At 63.0% G+C, this 7408-nt stretch overlaps 1 protein-coding gene across 1 annotated transcript in view; it reads right to left on the bottom strand.

Annotated features, from left to right (window-relative positions):
- Nucleotides 1–7408, bottom strand: part of CRYBG2 (crystallin beta-gamma domain containing 2) — a 37994-nt gene that overhangs the window by 26383 nt on the left and 4203 nt on the right. The window lies entirely within an intron of this gene.

The following is a 7408-nucleotide window of genomic DNA, read 5'->3' as shown; positions in this document are numbered from 1 at the left end:
GCTAGAAAACCTGGGGGGGGGACGGGGGACATGAGCTGGGACCTGGAGCAGGTTTATGGGGCCAGACGCTGTGGAGACCAGTTCTCAGCACAGGGGGGTTGGGTTCAGACCCCAGTCCTACGGTTCAGGGGTGGTTTTGGAAACAGGGGGACCCCCCCACCTGCAGAGCAGGGTCTTTGTCCTGCCACCACCCCACTGCAGTCGTGCCTCAGTTTCCCCCCTGCAGCAGCATCTGGGGAGGGCTGAACCGTTCCCTGTGGAGCCCAAGGCTGGGGAGGGGGGTGTCGGGGTGTCCCCATGGGTACTCAGAGGTGAGAAGGAGGTTGTAGGGTGATGGGGGACCACAGCGGTGGCAGTGGGGTCGGTACTTACCCGCCAGGAGGGCTGCCCGTCAGGTGTCCCCTTTGGCGTAGATGTTCCCAAGCGGCAACCAGACCTGCGTGTCCTGCAGGATGTGCTCACTGTTCCCCGCAGCCGGTCTGGGGGGGCACCGGCCACCGCTCAGAGGGGGCTGGGGGGCTCTACCACCTCCTCACCCCATCCTGCACCCCCAGATCCAACAGGCTGAGCACCCGCAGCGGGGTGAGGCTGGGGAGCGGAGAAGGACCCCATCCTGGCAGGGATGCAGCGGGGGAGCGCAGAGCCTGGCCACATCCCAGTGCCCCGGGGACAGCTCTGGCACCCAGCCCCGGCGCCCTGGTACCCACCCACTCCAGCCTTGGGCACAAAAAGCCATCGCTGGGGGAAAAAAATGGCATTTCCAGGAGGGTTGTCCAAACCTGCCAAGCAGAAAGCGAGCTCCGGGCGGTGAGCAGAGCCAGGGCTGGGGCGCATCCGGGCAGGGCAGTGCCCTGGGCTCAGCCCCGCTTCCCCAGCCATTGAAAGGCAAACAGACTTTTTTCCCCCCCCTTTGCTTGTTTTTGGGGTAACTAAACCCAAAGCAATAGTCAAGCCTAAAGAGCAGGTTTGCAGCACGTGCTGGGGAAGCCAATGCCTGGCGAGCAAAGCCGCACGCCACCCGGTATCACCATGTCCCGGCATCACCGTATCCCAGCACCGAGGAGCTCTGTCCCCGCCAGCTGATGCTGTGCCCTGTAAAATGGCAAGCAGCGGCGATGGCAGCCCCGAGCCGGAGCGATGGGAGCTGGGGTCTGCGGGGGAGGCAGAAAGGGCGGAAGAGCCCGCAGGGATGCTCGTGCATGGGGATGTCCCCATGGGACATGGCAGCGCGGTGGCTCCTACCTGCTCCGCTCCAGCACCACAGCCACCGCTGAGCCCCAGCTGCCGCCACGTTATGGTTCAGTGGCTGCTGGGAGCGAGTGAACAGGAAACCTCTGGGTCCGAGGGCCTTTGCTAAATTTGGAGAGGCGAGGTGAAGCCTCTTTGCGGGGAGGAAGAGGAGGAGGGGGGACTGGGTTGTCTCTAATAGACATGGCCCGGTGGATGGGGACTCGGCTCCCTCACCAGGGCATGGCCCAGTGTCAGGAGGTGCCACTGGTGCCACCATGATGGGGTGCCCCCAGAGCAGAAAATCCCCAGGAAAGCAGAGGGAGGTCACTGTCCCCAGCCAACCGCCCGCCGCCGCTGCAGCGGGCAGAAATGTCCCACGCCAGGATGGGGACAGAGGGCTGAGCCTGGCACTGGGGGCACTGTGGGCACTGGGAGCCAGGCGGGATGGGGACACAGCAGGGCCCCAAGCCCTGCACAGTCAGGTCACCCGCTGGGGGTGGCAGAGGTGCCATTGTCACCCTCCGCAGGGCCAGCGGGACCTGGGCCACCCACCGGCTGGTGTCACCAGCCCCAGCTGCATGGGGAGCCTGAAAAAGGGCCAGGAGCAGCAGCATCCTTGGCTGGGCTGGCCAACAGCCTGAGACCACATGAATGGCTCCCCTTAAACAGGGTGTTAACTCTGAAACCTACTAGTGGCTAACACAGTCACAGCTTTGAAGAAACCCTCAGTGAGCACACACAGCAGCTCCCAGCTGTGATGGCACCCCCGGACACTGGTCCTGTGACAGTGGGGAGGGGATGAGTCCCACACCCACTCCGCTACCTCCCAAAAAGCTGTCCCACCAGAGAAGACCAGAAAAAGTTGATTTCTCCTTCTCTGCTGGGTTTTACCAGAGCCTCTGGCCTCCCTCCAGCGCCCTTCATGGGGAACACAGTGGCTTGAGAAACCACGTGCAAAACACAACCAGGTGAGGAGTGGCAGGGGAAGGGGTTTGGGGCAGAAACCTCCTTTCATACCGATTTGCTTTGGGAGGAAAGTTTCCTGTGTGGTCTCCCTCAACCACAGCCCTTCCCTGGAGAAGGGGAATGCTGGCAGCTCCTGCCCGGCTGCCCCAGGCCCGTGGCCCCGCTTCCGTGGTGGTAGCAGTTGAGTCCCCTTGGGAACAGGACAGAGGGGACACGGAGGGGTCCCCAGTGGCCCCAGGGAGCCCAAGGGTGGCTGAACACCCACGTGGGGTCCGGCTGCCCAGCCTCATGGCTCCAGCACAGGAGCAGGATCCGGCCCCTGCGTCCCTCCAGCGATATGGGCAGCAATAGGGAGGTCCTGGGGGGAGTGGGGCCAGCTGCAATGTGTGAGTATGCACATGTGTGCAAGCGTGTGCAAGCGTGTGCATGCATGTGTACGTGCCAAACCAGCCAAGCCAGCCAGCTGCGGCTCTGCGGGAAGCAGGAGCTCCCTGCCGCATCCCCCAGCACCGCCGGGGCTGGCCGGGGAGAATTTAGTCAGCACTGGGGAGGGTCCTCCCTGGGGCAAACCAGTTCCCCAGGCACTGGGGGAACTGGAGGGACACTGGGACAGGCCCAGGCCTTGAGTCACCATGTGCAAAGGGAGGGACATGGTGTGGGGCAGGCTGCGGGGACAGGGACGGGCTCTGACACAGCACCCAGGGAGTGACACGGGGCTGGAGGGAGCCCCAGAGCACCCAGGGGAGGGGGGGCTGCAGGGGGATCCCTGCTGTCACCCTTCCTCCAGGCTGGGGGAAAGGGGAAGGTGACAGCAAGAAGGGGAGGGGAAAGGAAAAGTAAAAGGAGGTTGAGAGAGAGATGGAGGCATGAGAGCAAAATAGTGCTGGGGTCGGTAGGGGGGGAGGCAGGGCTGGGACAGGGACGTGTGTCCTGGGACCCCAGAGCACCCCAGTACCCTGGGGAGAGCTGGGGGCTGCAGAGCCTGGAGGCAGGGTGCTGGGGGGGTGACAGGGTGCTAGGAGAGTGATGGGGTGCCCAAGAGGGTGGCAGGGTGCCCAAAGAGGGGATGGCAGGGTGCTGGAGGGATGACAGGGGGCTCAAGAGGGTGGCAGGGTGCCCAAAGGGTGGGTGGCAGGATGCTGGGGGGGGGTGTGATGGAGTGCCCAAGGAGGGGCTGGCAGGGTGCTGGGGGGATGATTAGGCACCGGGGGGTCAGGTTTGCAGGTCTTTGGGTGCATTACAAGCACCCAGGTGATGGTCAGCAGCCTGCCGGCAGGGAAGGAGGGAGGAGGAAGGGGGGGTGCTGGGTGCTGGGGACGGGGAGGTTGGGACAGTGAGTGCTTGGGGACCACAGCGAGATGTCACCGCTTCCTCCCTGCCAGCACTTCAGAAAGACAGCAGGCGCCACCATCCCCCCGCCTGCACCCAGCACCCACTCAGTGCTGCTCAGCGCCTGAGCATCCTCCCCCTCCAAAATTTCGCACCTTCCCCGCTTGCCCGCGATGGCTCAAGATAAGTGTCTCTGGTGGCTCACAGCACACGGCTGGAGCTGAGAGCTGACATGCTCATGCTCTGTGTGACCTGCACAACCTCCCCCACCTCCCAGCAGCTGCAGGGGGCTGGTGGCATCCCCATGCCCAGGGGTTGGGACAAGGAGTCCCCAAGACCCACGCCCCCCACCCCCCGCTCCCTCTTGACCTGCAGTTGCTCTCGATGCGGGGGCGGCCTTGGTAGCGGGTGCTTTTCGGAAACACGCCCCCAGGCCTTCCCAGCCCTTTCTCGCTTTGCTCGAGTTGGGTTTTCCTGGAAGGGCCTGAAAGCTTAAAATAACCAGGGGTGTTGACAAGAAATGGCTTCGGGTCTGGCCGCCAAGCTGGCAGCCGGCAGGGAGAGCAGGGCCTTGCTGAGGTGCACCGCGCGCATCAGGTCTCTGCAGCAGCACATGGACACAGGGATGCTCCAACACCACTTGCCCAGGAGAGGTCTTTGCCCATGTCCGCAAGGGGCCTGGGGCACCCACGGTGGCAGGGACGGAGCCATCCCAGTCCCTGGGCTCCTCCAGGTGGCGCTGAGCTAGGGACTGTCCCTATGCATGGGGCATCTCCCCATGGGTGATCTCAAAGCACCCAAAAGCTCCTGGGCACGAGGCCCATTTTACAGGTAGGGAAACCGAGGCACGGCAGGAGCAGGTACATGAGAAGGGACCGTCCGGGCTGACGCAGACCTACGCCACCCCCCTGGGCTGTATTTTGGGCAGGGGGGGCTCAGCCCCTGTGCCTGTTTGCACCCATGGGCACACAGGGCTCTATCGCCTGCAGGCAGAGCTCCCCCCCAGGGTAACACTGGGTGCCCATGCCCTGTCCCCATGGGACAGGCATCTGGGAGGGTGCTGCTCTGGCCACAGCTGCAATGAGTTTCCAGGTCTCAGCACTGGGGAAGGGGCTGAGGGCAGGGCGGTGCTGGATGCAGCTGCAGGCATTTGGAGGTGATGGGCTGTGGATGTGCCAGCTGGCCTGGCTTCCCCAGGGTCATCCTGCCCAGGGCTTTGGGCTGGGGGGGGTCTCTAGCCCCCCGAGAAGGAGGAAAACCCCCTTTGCCAGACCAGCGATGAAAGGAGGAAGATGCAGGACAAGCTGATGCTTTAGGAGGTGAGATTCAGCCACAGGAGGGGAGGCTCTGCCTCCTTTCCCTGGTGTCCTGCCACATTGCCCTGCCAGCCCAGCTCCCCCAAAGCAATTTTCTCTCCTGCTGCCTGGGTTTGCTGTCAGGGGGAGCAAGGCCTGAACTGGGGTGGGGGGATTTAGGGGGTGAGGGAAGGTTTGTGAGCCCTGGTCTGCTGGAGGCTGCTGCCTCGGAGGAATACCTCTTTCAGCTATTGATTTCCCTTTATCAGAGAGCAGGAATATGTATGGGGCTGAAAACCTGATCAATCCCCGCTCTGCAGCCAATCGATCAGCTGCTGCCCAAGGGCTTTTAGCACAGGGAGCTGGGGGTGCAAAGAGGAGCTGCTAAATTTGGGCACAACTCATTGCTCCATGCCAGGACCATCTCTACCCGCCTTTATCCCCTCTTGCCTTTACCAAAAGGCAGCAAAGGCGCGGGGCAGCCTGGCACCAGGCAGCATCCCAGCGGGTCACCCCACAGGCACACTCCTTGCCCTTCCCTTGTCAAGCGCCGATGCCCTGGGGAGCCCCGTTTCTGATGGCAGCAGGATGGCCATGCTCCACCCCCTCCGTGGGCACCCCAGAGCCCCAAACCCAGGGGTGTGGGGCACCCACTGACACCCCAGAGCGGGAAAGCAGCCCCAGGGGAGCATTTGTGGGATGTTGGGAAGAAAGTGCCTGGTCAGGGCATCCTTGGGAGCACACCCATGTCTCCGGTTGGTCAGTGCACCCCCAGCCCCGTGTCCCCACGTGTGGGGAGGTGCCAGAGCATCCCTCAAACCTGGCTGGGCTCGTTAGAGGCACGGGGCGAGTGGGGGGCGCAGGGAGCCGGTGAGGGGGAGGAGCGGCACTGCGGCCTCCGTTATTGATTGCTTCATAGCCAAAGGTCAGCGGCGAGCGTGCAAGGACGGGGAGGAGGGAGGCGGGTGGCTCTGGGACGCGAGGGGCTCGCTGCCGGCACCAGGGCTGTGCCATGGGGGGCATGTGCCAGCTTCAGGGAGCGCAGGGCACTGAGCTGTCGTGGAGAGCCTGGCATGGGTTCCCATTGCAGAGCCACCCACTGGCCACAGATCCCCATCGTGCCTCAGTTTCTCCACCAGCAGATTGGGTGGCAAGGCTGTGCAGCGGCCGGCAGCACCCTGGGCTGTGCAGCTGGGGAAGGAGGTGCTGGGGACTGCAGGGAAGGGTCTGTGCCCACGGGAGGGCGGTGGAGGTGGGTGCTGGGGGGTCTGGAGGAGGTCTGTGTGTCTCTGTGTGCAGCCAGGAGGGCTGTGTCTGTGGGATGGGCAGGGAATGGGCTCAGCTCTCCCCGATGGGGATGCAGAGGCTGGTTTTGAGCTGGTCTCTGCCATCCTGATGGGCAGGTGGTGATGGTGATGTGCTGGGAGATGGTGCCGCAGCCCTGATAACACCATTTCCAGGGCCCTTCAGCTCCCTGGGACCAGCCCCTGGTGGGGTCGGCAGCACACTGAGGGCAGCCATCCCTGTCTCTGCCAAAGCTGTGGCCCACATGCCTGGGTTTTTCCCACCCCCGGAGCCTCATCCTGCCGGGCTCAGGACGTAGCAGTGGGACTGGACCCAGGCAGCACTGTGCTTCTTGCACGGGGCGTCTGCGATGCCGGACCATGGGCAGCACCGCCGGCTCCAGCAGAGCACTGCCTGCCCTTGCCCCAGCCGTGCTGCGAGGGGGAAGATTTACAGGCTGTCAGAGCTGGGGCCAGAGGTCAGCAGGGGTCAGAAAGTCCATTTCGGGGAGGTCACTGTCCACTTCTTTCAATCTAATGAAGCCATTATTTGTGAAAGCGGCCGCTTTGCCGGCTATTCCCTTGAAGCCGAGCGGGGCACAGCGACCGGCTCTGAAAGAACAGGAAGGAGTCCCCTTCCCTTTCGCATTTGCCATTCAACAGGCCCCCAAAAACAAATACACCACACACAGAAATATGACGCAGGGCTGTCACTGCTGCAGGGCTGTGTCACTGGGGCCGAGGGACGTAAAGGAAAGCTGCCTGGAAGTGCGGTGCTCAGGGATGTGACTGTCGCACTTGGATGGAAAGTCACCAAGGATGGGCAGAAATGGGGGTGTGTGTGTGTGTGCTGAGAAACTCGCTGCTGAGTTTAAGCAGAGTTATGGGAAAGCATCTCTGGGGCTGCTGGTCGCTCCCCTCCATCAGGAAGGGGCTGGGAGAAAGGACCTGCTGCACAGTGATGGATTATTTACCAAAGGATTTGTTTTGGAGAAAGCAAGGGCTGATTCCTTGCCACATCCTTCCCTGTACCCCTATGCCTCTGCCCACCTCCCGCCCTGGTGCAGGGTCTCCTCTCTGCCCTGGGACACTGTCCCCAGGCCGTGTGGGTGCTGGCATTGGGGTGTTCTCTCTGAGGAGAGAAGGGACAGAAACATTTCTCAGGGCTGCTCTACAAACCTGGGCCCTGGCCCTTCCCAGTGCCAGGGGCTTGTTCAGGTGCCCCTTATCCCCCACGAGTGGGCTAGGGTTGCTCGTGGGCTTTTTTTGCAGAAGCGCGGGAGCAAAATGCGCAGGCCGGCAGCT

This window comes from Egretta garzetta, unplaced genomic scaffold (assembly GCF_000687185.1).
Source record: "Egretta garzetta isolate BGI_Z169 unplaced genomic scaffold, ASM68718v1 scaffold101, whole genome shotgun sequence".
Classification (NCBI taxonomy): Eukaryota; Metazoa; Chordata; class Aves; order Pelecaniformes; family Ardeidae; genus Egretta; species Egretta garzetta.
Note: the sequence above shows the minus strand (reverse complement) of the source record. Positions and strands in the feature narration are given on the sequence as shown.